The sequence below is a fragment of the Etheostoma spectabile genome, chromosome 10 (assembly GCF_008692095.1).
Source record: "Etheostoma spectabile isolate EspeVRDwgs_2016 chromosome 10, UIUC_Espe_1.0, whole genome shotgun sequence".
Classification (NCBI taxonomy): Eukaryota; Metazoa; Chordata; class Actinopteri; order Perciformes; family Percidae; genus Etheostoma; species Etheostoma spectabile.
The window spans coordinates 22214895-22239310 of record NC_045742.1 but is presented as its reverse complement, the minus strand read 5'-3'; the positions used below and the strand labels follow the sequence as shown (position 1 = coordinate 22239310).

The 24416-nt window shown below is 40.1% G+C and overlaps 1 long non-coding RNA gene across 1 annotated transcript; it reads right to left on the bottom strand.

The window, feature by feature from the left end:
* Positions 1-1650: 1650 nt before the first annotated feature.
* On the bottom strand, positions 1651-18162 carry LOC116697151 (uncharacterized). Its single transcript, XR_004333938.1, has 3 exons — positions 18100-18162; positions 5702-5711; positions 1651-1661 (listed from the first exon to the last, which is right to left on the bottom strand). It is a non-coding gene; the product is annotated as an uncharacterized LOC116697151 (long non-coding RNA).
* Positions 18163-24416: the final 6254 nt, after the last annotated feature.

The window sequence follows — 24416 nt, the reverse complement described above, 5'->3', positions numbered from 1 at the left end:
TCCATTATGTTTAAATGCAACAATCAGGCTTTGATGAAAGAGTATGCATACAGTATGTCTTCTACAGCCCTAGAGACCAACAGGTTTAATGCCACTCCAGAGGACAGACTTTGTTTATTATGTGCCCTAGCTAAAATTAAGAACTACAATCATTTTTTGTTTTATTGTCCTGTTTACAAGGACATATGGGATGACATTTTTACTAAAATGACAACATTTTGAGTTAAGCTTTAATAAAGAAACTTTTTTTTGTAGCAGATTTCATTTGCCAAGCTTTAGAAAGAAGACACAATACTTAGAACGAGCTGTAACTTAACCTATACTTTTGTGAAATAAAATGTGTGTGTGTGTCAGCGTGCTTTCTAGGTGCAGCTCACTGACGACTGAGGGCAATCACAGTATGTTGCAGCTTTCGAGCCGGTTAAAACAAAATGTTCTTTTGAATTCACAAATATCATTTAATAAATACTATTAATGGTATTTATTAGGTTATGAGGCAACCCATGTGAATCTTGTATAGTACATCTAAAACTATGACATGCCTTTGCATAATAAAGTCATTATTATATTTTCTTGCTGACTAGTACAGACCCTATTCTACGTCAAACTGAAGTTGTGTGTGTGTAAAATAGATAAAGAGATCATGGAGTAAATTATTGTCACTCTTGCCATTTTTCTGCTGGTATGAAATTGTCTATCAATTAACATAATGATTCATTGTGGCTGCATGTAATATTTCAGCCACAGATGTAGTCTTTGAGTGCATGTTATATTTCAACTCGGATGCAATGCTAACACAGTATTTGTTCATATTTTTCTCAAGGTTACAGGAGGGTGGAAGGGGTTCATCACAGATTTTACTGAATGTCAATGAAAGCCACAAATAGGTGCAGGGAATTGCTTGAGGCTGAAAAGCAAGACCTGTATCCGGATGACCCCACTCATTATGGCATTTTGATTGATGATAATGTGTTAAGGCACAAAACAGAGGGTACATTTCTAAAGCCATTTACAAACTCTGGGTTTCACAGGTTTGGACAGATTTGCTTTGTCTCTGGGACATAACTCATATTCCCAAGTCTATTACATCTGTCCCGGAGAGAAAAATCTAAACATAATTATTCTCGGCCTCCCAGAGGATCTCCTCCATAGGGATGACATATGTTTATTGTTGTTACGTTCTTAATGTTCAAATGACAGCAAAAACAAATGATGTGCTCTTTTTAGGTCAGAAGCACAAGTACTGTAATTTACTCTCCCAGTATCTAACTCATAATTTAAGTCATCCCTCTCAGTATCAAAGCCACTTTTGAGACTTTGATGAAAAGTTTTAATTGGCTTTATTACAGACACTTTTGGCATCTTCCGAGTTTCCCAAAATAAAAAAGCTAAACTTATAAAATGGATAAATGACTAAACATTGATTTTAATTGGTACCTTTGGTACCATTTAGCTTGTTAGTTTGTTCACTGTTAAGCTCCCTTGTGTTCTAAACTGTGGTATACAGCACTGGCAATATAGACAGACCTTGTAAGCAATGCTTACAGATCTATAACCACTCTCATGGTCTGCAAGGGTACTCAAAGGAAATGTGCAGACTAAATCCCTCTTCACTGACATCTGTCATATCAGAAATGGTAAACCTAATAGCTTGTGCCATCCTTAGAGCTCATGAGAGAATGTTGTACAGTTTGAAAGTCATATGTTGACCATACTGAAGTAAACGGTTTGTTTTTTCTGATTTGCTTGGGTTACAATATTACATGGGATCGGTTGCTGCTGTAGACACAGTGTATCTAAACCTCAGGAGCTCTTGACAATTACACAAGGCTTTTATCATCTCATTATGGCGAGAGATCCAAGGTGTGTCAGAAAGTCAGGTGTTTGTGCACAAAAATTGGATTTTGCGGTCACGGTGTACAATAATATGCTTCAGATAACAGTGTCATTTAAATGGTAAATTGTTTTTGTTGTTGCTTGCATCGTTGTGAGATCCTCCAGGCTTTGCTTTGGGATATAAATTTTACCTCGCTGGATCCAGACCAGGCACTGTGAATATATGAGCCATGTGGGAGTGATGGGAGGAAGGAACTGTGCAGAGACTTAAATTAAATGCAGTCATGTTTACAGACCGCATGTGAATGCACAGTAATTAAGTCACATAACATCAGCTATTCATGATCAGTTCCTAAAAGTGGGATTACTGCAGTTCAAATGCATCTTTGTAACAATGCATTGTTGAGTGTTCAACATTATGATTCTACAAGGTTTTACCCTTCATAGGAAGTAGTGTATTTTAACTGCGGCAGGCCTTTACGTTATCTCTTTAACAGCAACAAAGTTACGAGACAGTGTCCCATTGATTATTCATGCTAATCAGACCATATTCGCAATAGTAACTGACTGCTGTGCCTTGACGTAACAGCAGACAATACAAAGCAGGAGGTTCAGAGGATGTTAAAGTTAAGGCTTATGTAATTCATCTTGTGGCATTCTCTTTGAAAGTTTTTTCTCGACCCTGACACATCAATGTATTATGTATAATGCGTACATGTGTTGTTATGTTCAGATGAATTATGAGGAAAGAAACACTGCTAGGTAGCACCCATCACAACATGGCAGCTGATTCCATCTCCTTTCCATTATAATCACAAATTCATTTAATAACACCACTGTGAGCAGTCGCATGAAGCAACACTATACTCAGAAATGTCCTTTTGTTCTTTTGTAACCATGTCCGCTCAGCCACAGCAGGCAGGTTCTCATGTTCACATGTTTTATAATGGAAGGAAACAGATGAAAAAAATCCCTTTAAATCAACTTACTACATTTTTATTAACAACTAATGTTTTATACTGTTTACAAATCACTAGATAATGCAATGTACATCCACTATTTAATAAAATAAAGGTATTATTGGAGATGTTAAACAATGTGTGACTGTATTCGTTTTCAATATCAAAAAGTTCTGTAGCTTCTCTGCAGAATTTTCAAGTTACTACTACTTTTACACAGGAAAATTAGAGCTCATGCCCAGTGCAAAAGTACACATTTAAATTATTGATATTGAACAATGACAACATACAATGTTTCACACTATTTTCAAATATGCATTGTACTTACAGTATATATATATATATATATACACACTGTATATTGTACATATTTAGACTGTTCATAAAACAGTAAACTAGGAGAGAGGGGAAGATACATGCAAATTAATCAACCAAAGAACATTGAGATTATATGGTATTTCAGTATATGGTCCTTTGTCTTTGAGCTGAGCAGAAATAAATTCTCCCTGGCACCACTGCCAATCAAAAAATGAGCAATAAATAAACTCAGGTACTGTATACAAATTTGAGGTACTTGTTTGAGTTGAGTATTTCCATTTCGTGTTATGGGATACTTCTACAATATTAGCATTCGTCTGGAAACATTGTGCATGTCTTGTTTCCACTGTGAACTGCTAAAATAGAGGTATTCTTGTGATGGTTTGGGTTGTTTCTGTGGTTTTTTGGGGTCCTGTCTTGTCTCCTCATGTTTGTGTCTTGTGGTCAGTTGCCCTGACCCTACGCCCAGTTCCCCTGACCCAACGCCGACTCCCAGCTCCCCTGATTCTAACCCGACGCCCAGCTCTGCTGAACTGACTCCCAGTCCCTCTGACCCTGACCTCTTGCCAGCGGCCAGCGTCTCTGACCCCCAGCTGGCGCCCAGCATCCCTGACCCACAGCTGGTGCCCAGAGTCCCTGATCCACAGCTGGCGCCCAGCGTCCCTGACCTCCAGCTGGCGCCCAGCGTGCCTTATCCACAGCTGGCGTCTCGCTCCCGTGGCACTGATTCCCGGGGTCCCCCTGGCCCCGGTTCCAGAGGTCCGCCCTGCCCTAGTTTCATAGTTCCCCATGGCCCTACTTCCTTAGTCCCTCTTGGCCCTGGTTACCGGGGTCCCTCTGGTCCGGGTTCCCCTCTGGGTTTTCCTGGCTTCAGTTCCTCAGGGTTCCCGGGTCCCAGTCCCCTTGGTTCCCCGGTCCCAGTGTCTCTGTTACCATCACCATTCACGTCTCCGTGCCCGTTTTTGTACCCGTCTCCGTTTTTGTACCTGTCTCCGTTTTTGTACCGATCTCTGGGACTGTACCCATCTCCATGCCCATTTCTGTCCGTGTGCCCGTTTCTGTCCCCGTGTTCGTCTCTGTCCTTGTGTTCATCTCTGTACCTGTCCTTGTGTTCGTCTCTGTACCTGTCACCGTGTCCGTCCCTGTCTTCCTCCCTACCCCAGTGTCGTTCCTGTCCAAGCCTGTCCCGTCCTTCCCATCTGTGTCTAAGCCTGTCCCATCTGAGTCGGTTCCGTCTGTGTCTAGGCCTGTCCCGCCTGTGTCAAAGTCTGTCTCGTCTAAGCCTGTCCTGTCTGTCCCAAGGTCCGTCCCGTCTGAGCCTGTCCTGTCTGTTTTAAAGTCCGTCCCGTCTGTCCAGCCCCACGTTAACCTCTGTGTTCCCTTTGTCTCTTGTCTGATTGTTCTTGTGTCTGTGTTCCCTTCCACGCCGCCTCCTGACTGAGTGTTCGTTGTTTATTCCTGTTCCTGTTACCCGTGACTTTTCCCTGCTGTTGTTCCCTGTTTTATGTCTCGTCTTTTACCCTGGACCCTTTTTTGATTTTTTGGGATTTGGCGGTTTGGTTTCGCTCCCTGTGTTTTTCTCGGACTTCCCTGTGCTTTTCTTGGACTTTTTGTTAATAAATCATTGTGTACCTACCCCTGCCTGCCTCCCTCATCTCTGCCTTTGGGTCCTCATTCCTACCCGATTGTAACAATTCTTCCATTACTCTCTATTCATTAGCAAATCTATTATATTTGCTTTAAATTAACCATGTGATACTGATGAGTTGTACGTAAGGATTAGTTTTGGTATTGGTTTCCATTAAATCTTGCCTCAACCAGAAATATATTGTGCTGTGAAGTACCACATACAACAAAAGGGTTAAAGCCATTTCCAATATTACAATGGCCAGAATGTTGACTTTCATAATATGCAAATTAAGTACAGAGTTTATTTATTAAAATTAATTTATCCACACTGATTATATCTGCAATATTCCAAGCAGCCTCCTCTTCTCCAACAGTAAATTACTGTTTTCTATGCAGGCTTTGTATTTGATTAACACGTTTATCTTGGGAACATGTAATTATGAAGCCTCCATTAGCTCTCCATTGTCTCCCCCTTATTGAAATGGATTTTTCTCCTAACCATTCGTGTGGTGGCCGATCCTTAATTTAATCTGGACGGTGAGGTAGTATGGAAACATCAAAAGGTCTCTGAGGCAGCACCATGCTCTGGGTCTAAATAAAGCGTCACCAACTCTTTCTAAAAAAGAAAAAGAAAAAAAAAAAAAAAAATGCCCCCTCCACATAATTGGTGGCTGAGGCTCCAGCTCATGCACACTCTTTGATGGAGCCTCCCTTGCAAAAACAAATCCTCCATTCCTGCAGCCGCATTACTGCATAGTCACTGCGCCAGAATCCCCATGGCAACAGACATGTGCAACAGCCTGCCCTCCCCTCTGCCTTCCCCTCCACCCTCAGAGCTCTTTCCTCACTAAGAAACGGCGTTATCTTGAGAGTACAAATGTGCACCATTTTCCACAATGATTTACAGAGGTAGATGCTGTAGAACGGAGAAAAGATATATTTTATAATAATCTGTCAACCAAAAAATCTCTTTTAGTTCAGCCAGTTGCTATTGGAAACTGCACAAGGACAAGGCGTAAGGAGTAACAAGCACGGCAGGCAGGCTGCAAGTAGGTGGTATATATTCACTGTGACAAGGAGAGACAGAATCTTGTTCTTAGAGGTTTCTGGTCCAGAGAACATCAAAATCAGTTAAAAGAGCGGGGTCTGCATCACTACACTCTTCATTCAATTTTTGTCACCATAGAGTTATTGGACGACTTAAATGGCACACACACACAGACACACACACCATGAACCTTCTCACATTGTCTCTCTTTATCCCTGTCGCTGTCTGTCTCTTTAACATTCTTATTGTCAGGTTTTCTGCCCCTCTCTTACTTCATTCTGTGTTTCTGCTCAGTCTGACCTTACCTGTAATAATATTGTGAATTGGGGTTACTGCGAGTGAAGAAGTCAGACTGACCTGCAACCCTTATTTCCTGCACTCATTGCACCTCATCACCGTAGAAAAAACACATTTCTCAATCCATATCTCTCAGTGCCCCACTTACACTGCCTGCTCTCAGGTGAACTAAGGCCCAGCATTAAAGAGAAAAGGAGATCTATTGTAGCTGGACAGTAAAAAGCTATTAAACTATTCTCATTCTCTCATTCACATCAACTCAAGGACAAGGGTATTGCAGTATGCAAGATCAAATTTAACCACATCCATGGTTGTGTACAATATACAATAATACAACAATAAAATCCCAAGCAAGTAGTGGTGTGAGATTTGTGGACAAATAGTTCTTTTTAAACTTAAAGAGGAGCCAGTTAACTCAGTTCGCAATAGGGCCAATATTGGCTAAACATTACGTTTGAATATTCCTTTTTAAAAACACATACAGTAGGTTTGAATATTTTCAAACCTACTGTATGTGTAAGACCGTATACCCCTCTCTCTCACACACTCTCTCCCTCCCTCTCGCTCTACAGCATGCAGTAGGCAGGACATGATGCGGATTAGACCGTGGTCACATAGCCAGTTTGTTATTTGGTCATAAACAACAGGTGTCTCTTGCTGTCACTTGAATATGTCTGACAATTTTGGCATTGGTCCTCATCGACAAAAGTTCCTGAATCTTGTCGTTGCTCCAGTTAGGCCTTTCCGTTGGCGTCAGTGTGTAAACAGTCTATATCAACGACGTTCCACTTCCGGGATTTCTCCAGTGTGGCTGGAAATTCCGCAAGATTTCACTGTTTTCGGCCGTATGTCCGTTACCTCACTCTTTCTTTGTGTTGTAATTTTAAACTCTGGTTAACTGCTCCTCAGATCTCTGCAGGGTAAATCCAGACAGCTAGCTAGACTATCTGTCCAATCTGAGGTTTCTATTCCACAACTAAAACTACTTTTGAAAGTACACAGGTTCCACCAAAACAAGTTCCTTCCTGAGGCTATTTTGTAGCGGCACCGTGGCTCCGTCTAGCGCTTGGCACCACCCAAGACAATTGGTATAAAGAAATGTAAATAAAGTGTAAATGACCCTTCTTTACCCATGTTTTTTTTTTTTTTCTTTCAGTTTGGCGCAGGAGCATGACATAAACTTTGCTTTGCCGTGAATTCTCCGGCTGGGCTTACATTATAGACTTACTGTACTGGGGAGCAGCAGTAGTGCTGCATTTTATTTTTACAAAATAGAATATTATTTTTCATGTTCACATTTTTTTTTTTTTTTTACAATTTTAGTATATATTTGAATTAACAACATCCGTTGATAGCCAATTTGCAAGCGGGACTGAATCCAAAATTCTGCTTCTGTGTGGTGCATGCGCAGTTTTGCATGAGAGCCAGGGTTTACTTTTAAGTTGTGTTCGTATGTTTTTGGGCTGTTTTGGATTGTTTTATTTATAAGCCTAAAAAAACCTAAGAAAGCTTGTGGAGAGTAGCAAACTCGTCGCTCGCACACACTGTGGGGGTGCTGTAGGTGAACCAACAGAACAGAGTCTTATAAGTGCTAAAGATGTTCATTGGATACAAAATGGAAAGTACATGCCAATTATTCTGTGACAAAAGACAATCTGAAAACAAACACATTTTCTAAAGTAGCCTTATTATCAGGTGTTCATTTTCTTTCCGCTCTCTAGTCACACGCACACACCTGGCTCAGGTGAGGTCTAAATATAGAGTTAACACCCCCTGACGTGATCATCATCATCATCACCGTTAACATCACATCAACATATTCAATATTAATTGTAATCAGCATTATCCAAATACACGTATTAGTATAATTATAAATCACATGCATGTGAAAAGGAGAAAACTAAAATCAGTGTAATGGCTTCAACATAGGGGAAAACAAAAAAAGAAGTTACTGTCATTATGGAGACGACACACACATTTACATAACCATATCACCAAAAGACTATGGTCCAATACAAACAATTTTGGAGACGACACACACATTTACATAACCATATCACCAAAAGACTATGGTCCAATACAAACAATTTTGGAGACGACACACACATTTACATAACCATATCACCAAAAGACTATGGTCCAATAGAAACACTGAGTAAGTGTATTGAACAAATCAACGATTGGATGTGCCTGCATTGTCTTCATTTAAACAAAGACAAAACTGAGGTGGTTGTTTTTGGAGCTAAGAATGAATGATTAAAAGTCAGCACTCAGGTTCAACAAATATTAAATGTTAAAAGCAATGTTAAAGCGCCCATATTATGCTTATTTTTAGGTTCATAATTATATTTAACGGTTGTACCAGACTAGGATTACATGGTTTCATTTTTAAAAAACACCGTATTTTTCTTGTACTGCACACTGTTGCAGATCGGGTTTTCAACCTGTGTGTTTGGGTCTCTGGTTTAGCTACAGAGTGAGCCAGCTCACTTCTATACTATCTTTGTTGAGAGTTGCACATGCGTAGTTGCTAGGTGAGATCACTAGGTTATCTAGGTTAGCTAGGTTTTCAGCTAGATAACTCTTTCTCCAACTTTGGTCAGTACAAGGCAGGATTAGCTGGGAGACTTCTTCTAAACGAGGGGAACTTGTGGAATACCTGCAGAACAGGGACAGGAAGTAGTTCTTTTGGAGATTATGGTGAAGTAGTGTGTGCTGTAGCAGTGTTTTGTCATTGAGAACGAGCTAGCATGCTAGCACTGGCATGCTAAAATTAGCTCGTCTCGGCTAGTGACATAGAAAGCCGTGCAGATTTTGAGACTGAAGGCAGAGAACATTCAGGAACCTGTATCTAACTCAAAACAGCATTGATTAGTTTTTTTCAAGTTTGTATGCATGTGGAAGCACCAAAGACACAAAATAACAGCCCAAATCCCAGACAAAGTGATTTTTTCATAATATGGGCACTTTAAAAACCACAGACCAAGCCACAAATATTGGTGTAGTCATGAACTCAGACCTGAATTTTAACCGCAACATTAAAACAATTGCAAAGTCAGCATACAGAATATTTCAAAGGTTAAAGGCCTTATGTCTCAGCAAGATTTGGATAAAAAATGCATTTATCTTCACTGGACTCAACTAGTAACACTTTCTTTACAGGTCGCCCTAACAAAATGGTAAAAAGTAGATCACTTCACTCCAGTTCTGAGGTCTTTACACTGGCTTCCTGTCTCTCAAAGAATTACTTTCAAAATACGACTGTCGGTATATAACCCACTTTATTCAAAAGTGACTTAAAGCCAAATGCTTGAGAGTGGTAGACTGCCCCTTTATATCATGCCATCTCCCATTTTTTCACTTGTTCACCTTGATTTAAAAGTATGAGGGTCTTCAAGTCCACATGACATCCAGTCCAAGGTGATAAAGAGGCGGACTCTTTAACCATGATTAGCGGCAACAGTAGAATACTTCAATTATTGTCTAATCATCTCCGACATTAGCCTGAGCGATTCTCACATACCATAACTCCAACGCCCAGTGCTACCAATATCAATGACGGCCATGATTCCTCCCCTCTTCTGCATGTTCCCAATTTTCCACATGTGCGCCTTTAGGGGAGTTCTGTCCTTTACAGAAGAGAGCTCATATCCATACATGTCACTTACAGTACATCACTGTCTTCATGTGTCATTTGCATTTGCCATGTCAATCCTGCCATTTGACAGCCACTTTGGGTTAATCGCAACAAGATGTCAAGCTTTCTGACAACATAAAAGGTCGTTAAAGAGCAGTTTAAGGACTGTGTTTTATTTATCACTGTGACAGACTGAAAATCTGGCATTGTCAATACAGCAAGAAATGGTATCGGTGGCAATGTCCGGGGTGAGAGAAAATTCACTGTGCATTATGGATAATGAGGACTTTGTATTGATAACGTTTTACCATCTTTTGGTGAATGAGATTGGGGTCACACATTTTGAGACAAACAAGTCAAAGCACAACTGAAGCCTTTTTGCTATTTGCTTGATTTTCTTTTTTGTCTCTTTGGACTGGGGATGATCATAGCCCACAGCTGTCAATTCCCCAGAACACGTGCAAGCATTAGCAAAAGAGCAAACACACATGCACACACACATGCAATTGTATTTCAATTTTACTAAAGATTGATTCAGTTGCACAGAAACAGACTAAAGGATGAAGGAATATATTGCAGTATGATTCAACCTCATTATAACAGCTCTGTGCGAATTCCAGCTTGATGTTTTGAAAGTACATCCAATTTGAGAGCAACCAAAATTATCTTTTCATTCCCAGACTATTATTATGTCATGTGGGTCAACTTGTGAATCACAAAGACAGAGAGGGAGGGAGGGAGAGAGAAGGATAAACAGAAAAGCAAACAAGAAGCAAGTCTTATATTCAATTCTCCAATGAAACCTAATCTTCCTCAGCAAGGGATTGTTTTGTTACAGCAGGAGTCAATAGCAGCAACATCTATGAGCATGGCTCGGACCAACTCCTCCACATTACTTGCAATTTGAAGGCAGGAGGAACCCTGGGCGCCCGTCTTTGGAGAATTTCGCTCTCTCTCCATCTCCCTAATTAGTTATCTATCCTCATTTGACCCTTTTGTTTGGTATTCAGAGGATGGGCTCCTCTTGCTTTGTCTTAGCCAAATAGCTCAGCATAAATCTTGGACGATAACAACAAAATATCTCTTCATCAATGCCACACTTTCATGGTACAGAGTACAGTAGTTCAACCCTGGAAATTGTGGGGCAACATTCCCTGCACCTTCTTTATTAACTTCTTGCATCTCCCCCGCTATCATTTATAAACAGACCAAGCCATTTAAGCGGTTTCATTTGTTTCAATTTGCTACCTAGTACAATGTCACCAATATGCTTGTAATGACTATATCACAGGAGTTTACAGATTAATTTACCAACAAACCAGCACAGCTTGGCTGGTTTGCAGAAGATACCTCTGCACTGCCTTCTGATTAGTCAGACTGCAGATGTATGACTCAGCTCGTAATAACTACACTTCATGAGTCTGTTAAAATCATGCCCATTTAACGTCCCTCTGCTTTATTTCTCTATTCTACTTTCACTGCTCTGTTTCTCTTAACCTTACTCTACTCAGATGCGTCTTTAAATCCTTTGACAAGGACTGAGGACTCACTCACAATAAAGTGGCAATTTACATTATTCTACATTTTGTTTTTTTTGTATAAATGTATTTCTGACTGTCCTAGAGTATGCATATTTGTGCATTTTTTTCTGCTCTGCCTCTGGCATACCCACTGAGGTGTGTAATCAAAATCACAACAAATAAATAAAATGGGGTACAGTCTAATATTTCTTTTCATTACAGGTTGTAATGAATGAATTCAGCAATGTAAATTAGTAATAATTATAACTGATAAATCTAAAATGTAAAACTAATAATGAATTAGAGACTGGCTTTTTTGTTTGAAAACTAACTTGAATAAGAAAATCAAAGTAGAAACAACTTAAAAGTTAAAAAAGTAATTTACTGCATGTCCTATAAGCAATAGGTCAGAATAGTACAATTTAACACTGACAAAATTTACCCACTAAACGTCATTTAAAGAGCTGTTTGGCATTTTGGGAAATGTGCACATTTGCATCGAAGCTTTAGAGGTGCTTGTAGGTGGAGTTTTTACCTTTGGACAAAGCCAGGCTGGCTTTCCCCCCCTCGCTTCCAGTCTTAATGCTAAGCCAAGCTAACAATCTTCTGGCTGTAGCTTTATATTCAGGGTGCAGATGTGAGATTGGTAGCCATATTTGGATGTGACTCTTGATAAGATTCCAAATAACAATTTCCCCAAAATACAGAATACATTCCTTATCCCCAAACACTGAAACCACACCTTGTCCCTTTAATGGCCTCTTGATGGAGGTCCAATGAGATAAATGAACCTCAGTCTGAAGGTCTAACAATTATATCACAGAAGAACACACAAATCAACTATAACAAAAACAAAGCCAGTGTTGTCCTATGCCTCCCATGGCTTGATCTATATGTAGGTTTTCCCTCTTCTTCTACCTCCACCTCCAAGTCCGAGTCCAGGTTTTGTTTTTGTCATCTTGATTATAGACTGGAGGATTATGACTGAATATTTACTGGCCTTTGTCCATACACAACTCAACATTAATCATTTCTCTTCTAATCCAGCCTGTCTTTTATCTTCCCACATTCAGGAGAGTTAATCCCCAAATCCCTGTTTACAGCACGCAGTCATTTCTGCTGCTCTCTTGATGAAGTGCCTTAGACTACTTCTGTCAGGTGACAATTGCAAGTTGGCAAGGTTAGTCGTCATCCTTCATCGTCATCCGTGTTTTTTCAATCCAAATGTGTGTTTTTTTTTTATGACCTGCGATACAATAAACTTGACAAGTGGGCCACGTCTTTTTAACACTCTAAATTCATTCTGAATACCCTGAACCAATTGAGCTTCATAGAAGTCTAGTTAATCCTGCACATATATAGATATCTTTTTTGGGATAATGATGCAACTTCTTAACTCCCCTCCATCATACAGGATAATGTGAGCTCTAGGTGTGTATGTGTGGAGTACCCATGGGAAGGAAATTAGTCCTTACTGTTTTAGAATTTCCAGTTTATGAACTAATGCTATGTAAATTGAGACAATGGTACCCAGGTGTCATTCAGATCAGTGTCCAACATAACCTCATAACCTTTCCAAGCAGAGGAGTTGGTCAACTTTGTGCCTTCATAGGTGAGAGGAGACATAGCGGCTGTATAATAAGACAGTGCTGCTCACCCTGCCAAGGCCATAGAGAAAGTAAACACTTAACACATTTTGTTGGTGCTGAGATATTTGGGCGCCTGCAATATCTATGTTAACTTCGAAGGTTTAGCTAAACTGAACGCCCAACAGCAGGAGTTTAAATACACCTTTGGGAAGACAGGAACTTCAGAGAGTTGGGACGGCACTGCACAGTAAAACGTCATGGTTAAACTGTACTGCCTGCTTAATTGTCTCCTCAATTGAGTATACATTAAATGTTCCTGTGTAATTCATCAAAGTCTCCCCAATCTTCTTCACGTATGTGACATGAATTGTACTGCTCCTGAGTTTTTCCTTAACACTTAAGGGTCTAACACTCTTAGAGTGTTGACCTTTTGGTCCTACTTGTAGGAATTGGAGCTAAAGCAGTTTATCAATGTTCTTATCCAGGAAAAGTCTGCCCCCCCCAAGATTCAGTGGAGCTGCAGAGCTGATCTACGGATTCCCAGCAGGACAACATAAAGATAACACAAACATGCACACACATTTCTGTAGCTGTAGAAGTATAGAATGTAGAATTATAGATTGAAAATATACTCAAAGTAATGCGATTTTATATTTAATAAATTCATGTCCCCACCCGCTGGTTAAGATTGCCTGATCCTACTGTTACTATTGTGGACAAAGATGCATCTGGACCATGAGAGCAAACTAGCAGCAGTGCACAACATGGACTACATTATAATTGTAGCCAAGGACACTGACATTTATTAAGGCTTCCATTGTAGAAAAGTAGCCATTTACAAAAAGAATACATGACATTCAACGCACATTTCAATCTTAATGCTATACACAATGAACAGAGAGCAAAAATACCAATCATACAAAGCGTACTTCATGGTGTCGCCCCTGTGATTTCTGCCCACGGTTGGAAAGCTGTAGCAGGAAAAGTTAACCCTCTCCTTGATGTCATGTTGTTCAAAAAAAAGGAGAACCGGGAAATGAGTATAAGGAAATACAACGCTACCAAGAGAACCAAATTACAGTCGTTGTGTTCTGCGTCGCTGCAACATGTAGTTACACGTCCGGGGAAAAGAGTCATGACCAGTCCCCGTGCTTGAGCCATGTTACTGGTTACTGGTTGCACTGCGTTTGGGGTTCTACTGGTCATGTTTTCCCAAAATGGCGTCTGCCTGTATAGGCGAATGGTACAGTCTTTATTAACTATCTTTTTAATAAACTGTCATAAACATTTACAAAGTTCTCAATGCTTTGGTTTACATGTAGGGACCCTCTTTATGCTACCATGGAAGTGTGGTGCTATTTTGAGCGCTGTTAGTGGTATAAAATAGGGATTTCTTTTTACTTTACCAGTGCCCCGAAGACTAGCGTTACAAGCTAATTAGTGGTTTGCGCTAAAACAGGTCACATTTGACTAGCATGAAAACATACCCCAGACAAAGGTCGACTGGAGACTGGAGGTGCAAAATATATACAATAATGCCTCCTGACCTCTGCCTAGGATTTATATGTATATATTAGGCCCGCACAATTAATCATTATAAAAATTGCGATCGCGATTCACCCTGTTCACGATTAAATTTGTAAATAACTTAGATTTTTATTTGTTTAATATGTACATTTTTTGAATGACTTTGATTATCATTTAATTTTACGAACTACTACTTTCTTCTGCGAGTTTTAAAACAGACTGTATAAAATAGGTTTTAAAGCGCTCCCAAGCGCTGCAGTGCTCTCCCTTCTCTTCATTGAAGCCTCTATGTTTACAGGCTTGTGGCGATGAACAGTGTGCTGTAGGTGCCAAAAGAAATCTTTGTTTGGCACTGCCAATTTGTTTTGTTTTGTCATGGTTCATGCGTGCAATAAACATCACACTTTGTGAGAAAGAAACTGTGACAAAGAATCTATTGTATGCTAAAAATAAATAAATCATAATTCATATTTTTCCCCTGAATCGTGCAGGCCTAATATGTACTATTGGCTGGTGAGTACTCAAACCCAAAATCAAACAGAAGAACAACCTAAAAACATGGATCACCGTTATGTACTGTACTTACTTCCAGGCTCTTTAAATATGAGGTTACAATAGCTTGGACCGTTCACTATGGGAGACTGATCATTTCAATTGATGAACAAACTAGTCAGGATGAACATCTGGAAGCAATTAACCTTCAGACCTGCATTCATGCCCATGGACCAGCATGCATCGGTAAAACTGGGCTGAGCTCCAGTTCTCTAAAGCCAATCTCTTTTTACAAATGTACTATTTATCACCAGACAGCGGGAAGAGTGTTGTGTGCCTGATTGGAGCCCTGGAGGTCAAAGGCCATTTTCACTGGAAGCTGGATAACAATCCCTGAATCACTGCCCTGAACAGGAACTCACTGATTGCTATTTGTCTGTATCATTTAAAACAAGCAACCGTACACTCTGTCACTGTATTGACACTCTGTCACTCCCTGTATACCAGACTGGAAGACAATAACTTTAGTCTGAATTAAAAATATCCACCTTTAGTCATACTGCGGTTCAGATCAAGTTATAGATACATTCATTTTGTTTGACCGTGTTGCCATGGATGATGATTTTGTCAGGCTCGTACAAATCATCCAGGTCTCAACGTGTACTCTTGCCAATTTAGAAATGCTGTGTGAGCACGGCACTGTGGGAGAAATAAACAACATCATGGGGGCTGCAATCTTTATCCACCTGATTCACTATTTGTGTCCAAGGTTACAGAGGTAAAACAATATTGAGAGAGTTATGTGTAATAGAACATTGGTCCTTCTTGTGTGGGATGGAAAACAAAAGCAGGCTGCCCTGTGTTTGTGTGGTGCATTCAACTGTGATACTGTGGACATTCAACTTGTGTCGGCTGACAAACAGCACTGGAATCAAAATAAGAATGGCAGCTTCTTCCACTAAAAATCCTGACACACCTAGTTATAGGATCATTTTGTAAAAGTGAAACATTGTTGTAGCAGAATATCAGAGCTATTTACATTCTATTAATAATCCTGTCAGTTTCTGACCTATTTTTCCTCCCTACCTTGCCATCCACCTATCACTATGTCATGTATGCTGTCTGACAAGTGCACTGAGGTCGCTTTTTCTTCTTTTTTCCGTTTTATGGCGGGTGGCATTAAGGTGCATTACTGCAACTTAGACTGAGGTTGCTAATCCGAGATAAAGTGAGGAAACCCTTTGACAGAAAAAGGGAAACCCTGGGAAAGTTCTGATGTTCCCAAGATCTTACATCACCTCATTTAGGACTCTGTTTTGTAGAGCTACAAATAAATATACAGTATGTAAAATGAATATATTCATTGTTTGAATTATTAAGACAGAGAAAAGTGAAAAAAGATATATACATTGTTTAAGATGTAAATGTAAATGTTCTGTATTTATATAGCTTTTCTAGTCTTAACGACTACTCAAAGCGCTTTTACATCATACAGGATACATTCACCATTCACACACATTCATACACTGTGGCCGGGGCTGCCGTACAAGGTGCCACCTGCTCGTCAGATAAACACTCACACACATTCACACTCCGATGCGCAGCAACTCAGGGTTCAGCGTCTTGCCCAAGGACACTTCGACATGGGACCACCAACCTTCCGATTGGCAGGCAACCGCTCTACCACTTAGCCACAGCCACCCCATGTGATAAGTTTAGCACCGGACTAATTTAACCCCTTCCCATGGCACATAAACGCACTACAGAGTGTTAACTTTGCACACATAGCAGCTTGGAGCAGACTTCTCTGAGGAACTTCCTAGACCAAATGGTATGAGCATGCAACAACAGTGGTCTAATGGTGAATATAGTCACAAAAGAAAAGGAGGGAATGAGGGAAATAGAAAACAAGTGAATTTACCATTCTGTTAACACATGCAGCAGAATGTTGCTTTAGTGAAAAAGGCAATGTGTTACTCCACTATGAATGCTATTGTTATAATGTATATACATGCAGCAGTCAAAACTGGAGAAAAACAGTGCCAGCAGCTTCATACCTGCAAGTCTGGATCTGTTCCAGTCTAAGTTGTGCCACCTTTCAGCATTAAAAGCAGAAGAAGCAGCAATTTACAGCTGCAGATGTAGACAAGTACCCTTCACTGCTGTGGAGTTACACCAAAAGGGGCTACCGAGCTAGCTGCTACGTGGAGTGGTGTTTTTTTTACTGTGGGAAACAGTCTTTGACCAGTTGTAATGTAATGTAACAGCCTACTTTATTAGGCTACTGGCTGCTTCAATTACATTGCATTAGACTAGAGCAAGGTTGTGTCATTTTTGGGCTATTTATAGTTTAATACTCACGCTCAAACCATGCAGGAACTCATAGTGCACCTTTCAGGCTCAGATGCTATCTTTAATAGGCTTGAGTATTTATGGACTCAAGCCCAAATAAAACCCAAGATTTTATTAAGTTGGCTGTAAAAAATTTAAACTATAACTCATTCAAACAAGAAGAGTAGTTTGAATGTCAGAAATTTGCGAAGATTGTAATGAGTGCAGTGCAGTGTGTTTAGGATCCCCAAAAAATGGATTAAAACAATTCAAAAAACGAACAATGATCTAACAAATAAAATTAACAAGAATTAACTTTAGGCAGCCTTGGTCTTATATGATTTAACAGGAGTTGAGAGGAAACAGTTTTGAGATTTAAAACAACATGTAACTTTCTTTATGAATCATAGTATAGTATTTTGGCTAAGTTGTTAAGACATTTAACATTTGGGCTCCAGGTAATCAGGTATTTGATCTGCTGAACCATAACATTTGACAAACTAACCAGATTTAATTTACAAAGCACATCAAACATCTGTATCATATTTTAGTCTAACTTGGATTTTAAATATGTACGTTAGATAGTTGTTTCTTTTTAAAGTAATGTTAGGTAGTCATTGTTTTCAATTAATAGTTCATAAACCTTCGTTTGACTAGTTTATTACTGAACCCAGCCATCATCCGATGCATGGTCCCATCCTGCGCCACCCACCACTACAAGTACATTCTCAACCTGTGGGAAACACTACATACTTTCCATTCGATTGTCAAGTGAATTTAAAGGGAACTTTTGAAATGTTTCAAGTAACAAAAGTGAATAGGCATTGTCAACTGGTTTGGAGCAAATAAACTAGGCTACAGTGTAGCTATAGAGAAAAGTAGAGGTTGGGAACTCAAAACAAATCTAAATATGTACAGTAGGATAGAAAATGGAGAGAGGTCTTCAGGAATTTGGTTAAATTGGGCAGATTTTAGTTGTTATCTCAGCTAGTGTTGGCCATGTTTCATGCTTTCAGGGGCAGTTCTGAGACAAAGATAACTATAAGAAGACGCCGACATCGGCAGATGACCAGTCACGTGAGTTAAATGTTCACTCCGTCAGAAGTTATTCAGCAAATGCATTTCCATGTTGTTTAGCACGTAAAGATTCTTTTGATAAAAGAAAAAAAAACACCTCAAGTGAGCGTAAAAACCTTTTAACGCAATTGAAAAGGTTGTATCAAATTTTGCCTTTTCTGTACAGCTTTTCTAATGCAATATTTCAAAATGTGCACTGAAAACATGTGAATGGAAACATGGCTAGTGTTTCTCCAGACAAATGCAATTTGAGTGTCTAGCGCTTAAAAAATGGTCCACGAATCCTTGGGAAATGGTGTTCCACAGCAACAAGCAGTGGTAACTACAGCTGTAACATACATCGCCCGCAGGTGGCGCATATGTTGCTGCCTATAGGTGGCAACATCAACATTTCAACAATTGGTACTCAACTATAAGTGGCACGGACTGATAGTGACTATAGGCTATCCCTGGTGTCTTTCTAAAATTAGTTTGTGAGTTACAAGCCTGTTCCATCAGGTGCACCGGATCTAATAATAATAATGAAAAGACCCAAGGCTTTTCCATATTTACCACCTTATTTAATTCATGCAAATAAGGGTCAATGCAATTACGCCTAGCATCAGGCCACCAGTTACCAGTAGTTACATTAAAGGTGATCACATGGATTTCTCCATCTAATTTACAAAACCCACTTAGCTTTTCCCTCCGAGTACAACAGCTATTTAGAAGAAACATTACGCACGGGACAAATTGAAGAAAACCTGCTCCTCATTTTTCAGACTCTGTTTTAGTTTGTTTGACATACACTCAAATTTTCAAGCGTACTCATTTTTTTCTGAATGTAATAAACAACTACTGCTACAGTAACAGATGGTCGTAAATAAAATAAAGTTTTCATGTGTTTGTTGTCCTCCCGTTTTGTTAAGCAGGGCGTGGGAAATATCACAGCGAGGAAATTGAATTAAAAAGTAATTTCTCAAAATAAAGCTTAGGCACAGTACATGGAAAATAGAAAAAACAACACCTCATGATTTATTGTGAGTGTTCCGATTTGGCCAAAATTGATTAACTATGTCCTTAGTTGGCACCACCTCAAACACTAGGCCTAAATGATGATTAAAAAGAACCAGCGAGGATTGTAAAAGAAGGTGAAATGAATATGTTCCAGTTAATTTAAATAGATGTAAATAACGTCAAAGTTTACGTTTTTGTTCTTTTTCCACTTCATTTACTCTGCTAAAGGCTCCTGATGAATATTAAGTATGTTTACCCGGTTTCTTTTGTCAGTGGAGATGGCTTACCATAATGACACTGTCAAGATTGTGTTGTTGTATTAATTTGCCAAACAAAAGCTATTCATCAGTGTTTTTATGTATCTAGCAGACTCTTTAACACCCAGGTGCATTAGACCCAAACAATAAGAGATTCTATTTACCCAGTCAGCAAGACATTTTGGCAGATCTCTCATCAACCTGATGTCATCATTGTACACGGCAACTAGACACGCAGCAGATCATATCAAGCAAATGTGTAGCCGTCACCACAACAGGCAAAAAAATACTGTACATGTAACACACACACAACAATGTTTATTATTGTATATACTATATGAAAAAACATTTTCAAAACTGCATGTATATATATACACACATATATATATACACATATATAAATATATACACACATATATATATACACACACATACATATATATACACACATACATATACACACATACATATACAGTATATATACACATATACATACACATATACATATACATACACACATACATACATACATACATACGTACATACATACATACATACACACACACACACACATAACGTTAACACCATAGACTTTAGTGCAGGTGATCAATGGTTTGATTCCCGGATAGCTCAGTGGGTAACACCACTGACTTCGGTACAGGTGATCGTCGGTTCAAATCCCGGTCAGGGCGGGAGTCTCCAGGTGCTTGTCGGTTCGATTCCCGGTCAGGGCGGGTTTATCCAGGTGGATCCTTAGGCAAGGTCCTTAATGCTACTGGCCTACCTCAACCATGAGTGAAACCACAAATAAAAGAGCCATACCGGCTCGGACGTCGCCCGGGTTAACAAGGTCCGCGTCAGTTGCTAGGGGACCAGGGCAACCTGATGAGAAATGGGCTACTGGAACAAGTCATACATGGACTAGAACAGAAAACATTGATCTGAGGCGATGCTACTATACAAGCAACCCCAGTGAGAGGGGTTACATACAGAGACTATGGGATGGATGGATGCTTGGAAACCCAACATAAACAAAGAAACAGCTGCTGAATCAGTGTTCTAACATCCGCAAACGGCAGCTCCTATCACAACTAGAGATTGATGAAGTACAACAAATATGCTACGGCAAGGGAGCCAAAACGACAGGTCAGCGGGGAGATTTCATCATCATCCCTACACTCAGAGATTGGTTCCCAAGCCCCAATAAGCCCTTACGCAGAACCACTCAACATAAGGGCAACTGACCTACGATTGAAGATCATAGCGAAGCTGGACCCCTCAGTACAACGACCAAGACTGCCAAGGCTAAGTGAACCCCCTTAGCCAGATCATCACAAAGACTGACCATGGATAACCACATTGCAGATGTTCAGGATAGTTATAAATACCTTGGGGTGCCGCAGGCTAACGGAAACCATGAGGAGGCAGCAAGGAAGACCGCCACAGCCAAATACCTACAAAGAGTGAGGCAGGTCCTGAAAAGTCAGCTGAACGGGAGAAACAAGATCCGAGCCATCAACACATACGCCCTGCCAGTCATCAGATACCCCGCTGGTATAATAAACTGGCCAAAGGAGGAGATAGAGGCTACTGACATCAAGACCAGAAAGCTCCTCACAATATATGGAGGGTTTCACCCCAAATCCAGCACCCTGAGACTGTACACCAAGCGTAGCGAGGGGGGCTGAGGGCTTGTGAATATCAAGACCACTGTCCAGGATGAAACAACGAAGATCCAGGAGTACATCAGGAAGATGGCCCCCAAATATGAAGGGCTTAGTGAATACCTCAGGCAGCAGAAACCCGAAGGTGACGACAAGGTAGAGGAAGAACCGTTATGGAAGGACAAGCCGCTGCACAGCGTGTACCACAGACAAATAAAAGAAGTGGCTGATATCAAGAAATCCTACCAGTGGCTGGAAAAGGCCGGACTGAAGGACAGCACAGAGGCGCTAATCATGGCAGCACAAAAACAGGCACTCAGTACAAGATCAATAGAGGCCGGGGTCTACCACACCAGGCAGGACCCCAGGTGCCCCTGAGACAGTACAGCACATAACAGCAGGGTGTAAGATTCAGGTAGGAAGAGCGTACATGGAACGCCATAACCAGGTAGCTGTCATAGTGTACAGGAACATCTGCCACGAGTATGGGCTGGAAGGTCCATACTCAAAATGGAAGACACCTCCTAAGGTAGTCAACAATGACCGAGCTAAGATCCTGTGGGACTTCAAGATCCAGACTGACAAACTGGTGATGGCTAACCAACCAGACATCGTGTTGATGGACAAACAGCAGAAGAAGGCAGTAGTGATAGATGTGGCGATCCCAAGCGACATCAACATCAAGAAGAAGGAACACGAGAAGCTTGAGAAATACCAAGGGCTGAAAGAGGAGCTAGAAAAGATGTGGAAAGTAAGAGCAACAGTGGTGCCAGTGGTAATCAGAGCACTGGGGGCTGTGACCCCCAAACTGGGAGAATGGCTCCAGCAGATTCCAGGTGAAACATCAGAGCTTGAGGATGACACATACCACCCCACAAGGGGGTGAGAGGGGGATTTTTTTTTTTTATATATATATATATATATATATATATATATATATATATATTATAATATACACATACACACACATATACACACACACACACACACATACATATACACACACACATACATATACACACACATATATACATATATATATATATATATATACACACACACATATATATATATAACACATATATATACACACACATACACATATATATACACACACACACACACACACACATATATATATATATATACATATACATATATACATATATATACATATATACATACATACATACATACATATACATACATACATACATACATACATTCACACACACAATTTAGAGACGGTTTGGTTTTTAAATAGTGCTCTTTGGGGAGGTAGTTTCTTCAGTAAAAATCAGAAATTCTTTGTTTTACTCTTGAATACTGATATAAAAAAGTCTTTAAATATAAACTGGTGTTTTACCTCGTTGCAAAAGTGGTGCGTATTAAGTTTGTTAACATTCACTCCAGCCTCTCAAGGAGTATTCATTCCCTCCCCACAGTCCCACTCAGATATACTCTTATCCTTCTTATCCTCAGCAAATCAATACCTACATCAGCTACTTTGAGAATCAGTCATCCACACACATCAGCTAAGAAGTGATGCTTCAGAGGCACAAAGCAGAAATCCTTGGTGAAAATCTTTGCTGGCGTTAGCATCTTCAGGTGTTATCTCAGTAGGAATTTAGAATATACAGAGGAAACAGTCACAAGGTAACTCATCCTCATCAAAACACAAGCTGGCTATTAGTGGTGTTGTTATTTGTGAGCGAAAAGTCTCTCTTTATACAGTGAGTGAATGTTTGTCTCTAAATGGAAACACTTCCAGCATGTTACCAAATCCAACATCAAACATTTAAATCAGTCAATTCCCTCATTATAAAGAAATTTCCCAATGTCTGGAGGGTATTTATTAAAAGTGCATTTAATGGGGGTCAGTGAGGTTGGTGCGAGCTATTAATCTAAGTGGGTGTCATTTAAATATCATAAATCATAATGTACATGTTTACATTTGACATTTCTTTGCACTTAACAGTGCAGTAATATCTTTGCATGCTTCCTGTAATCATCAGTGCATGAATATTGATGAAGTATCTCTCCAGGCACTTCATCTAAAATTAATGAAGACAGGGCTCCAGCTCAGACAGATCTGCACAAACACGGCATGCTCTTTAAAGACCAACTGTAGAATCATGTGCACCTGCCTAAAGAAATGAAAGGTAGCCTTCCTGAACGTGTTCCCTGCAAGCATGGAGAGGAACCAGAGGTGCTGTAATTAGCAGTATCACAACTTAATTTAATGTAAGCATTATGAGTAAAAGGGAAATATATACATCTGTGTGTGACCTCCCTATTGTTGTTGGCCTTGAACCAGGCGGTAACAGTACTTTACAAAGTTCTAGTTAAGAAGTTCTAATTAAACCGTCCATCGATGTTTTAATAATTTGGTTATTAGAGTTGTATAAAACAAAAGTTATATGTATTGTAATGTCGGTACCTGCTTAATAAATGTTCTACCTTAGTTTATGTTGCACTTCCTTCCTGCCGGGTTCCATTGTTTTGTCATGGTCTCGATCTGAATCATTAAACACATTGACAGGAATATCTGCTACTGGGTATTTCTCGATTTGGCACTGAAAATCACCAGAGCCACATTTAAACCCTTTAAATCCTTCCGTATTGAGGGCAGCATCTTTCTTTTCACTTCATTCTTTATATTTCACTCTCCCTCATAATCTGTGACAGTCTTTTGTTTGTCAGTTCAACCAAGGTGGGTTTTACTGCTCGGGCAAACTGCTGAGAACCCACTAATACGGTTTCCATTAAAGGTGCTCTAAGCGATGTCACGTGGTTTTTAGGCTACAACATTTTTTGTCACATACAGCAAACATCTCCTCACTATCCGCGAGCTAACTGTCCCCTAAACACACATTGCACTGCAAAAAAATGCGGCCTCTGTGGACAGCCCAGGCTCCACACACGGCAATAAAAACAAACTGGCCAACCGGCACCACCAACCAGAGTTCCAGCGTTCCAGCCAATAAACGACAAGAAGGATTTGCAGGTGGGGGTTGGGGTGGGGGGGGGGGGGGGTAGTGAGCGGAAGCACGAAAGGAAGGGGACGAGGAGGAGGGAGGGGCAAGCTAGCCTTGTTTTGTTTGAAAATACTTTGATCGTCAAGAAGAAGTGGCGTCACCCAACATTGCTCAATGCACCTTTGAGGTAGAGCATTCCGGTTTGCTGGAGGGGTTTTTCCAGGAAAGGAGAGGCCTGCTCATAACTGTTAATGACAAAGG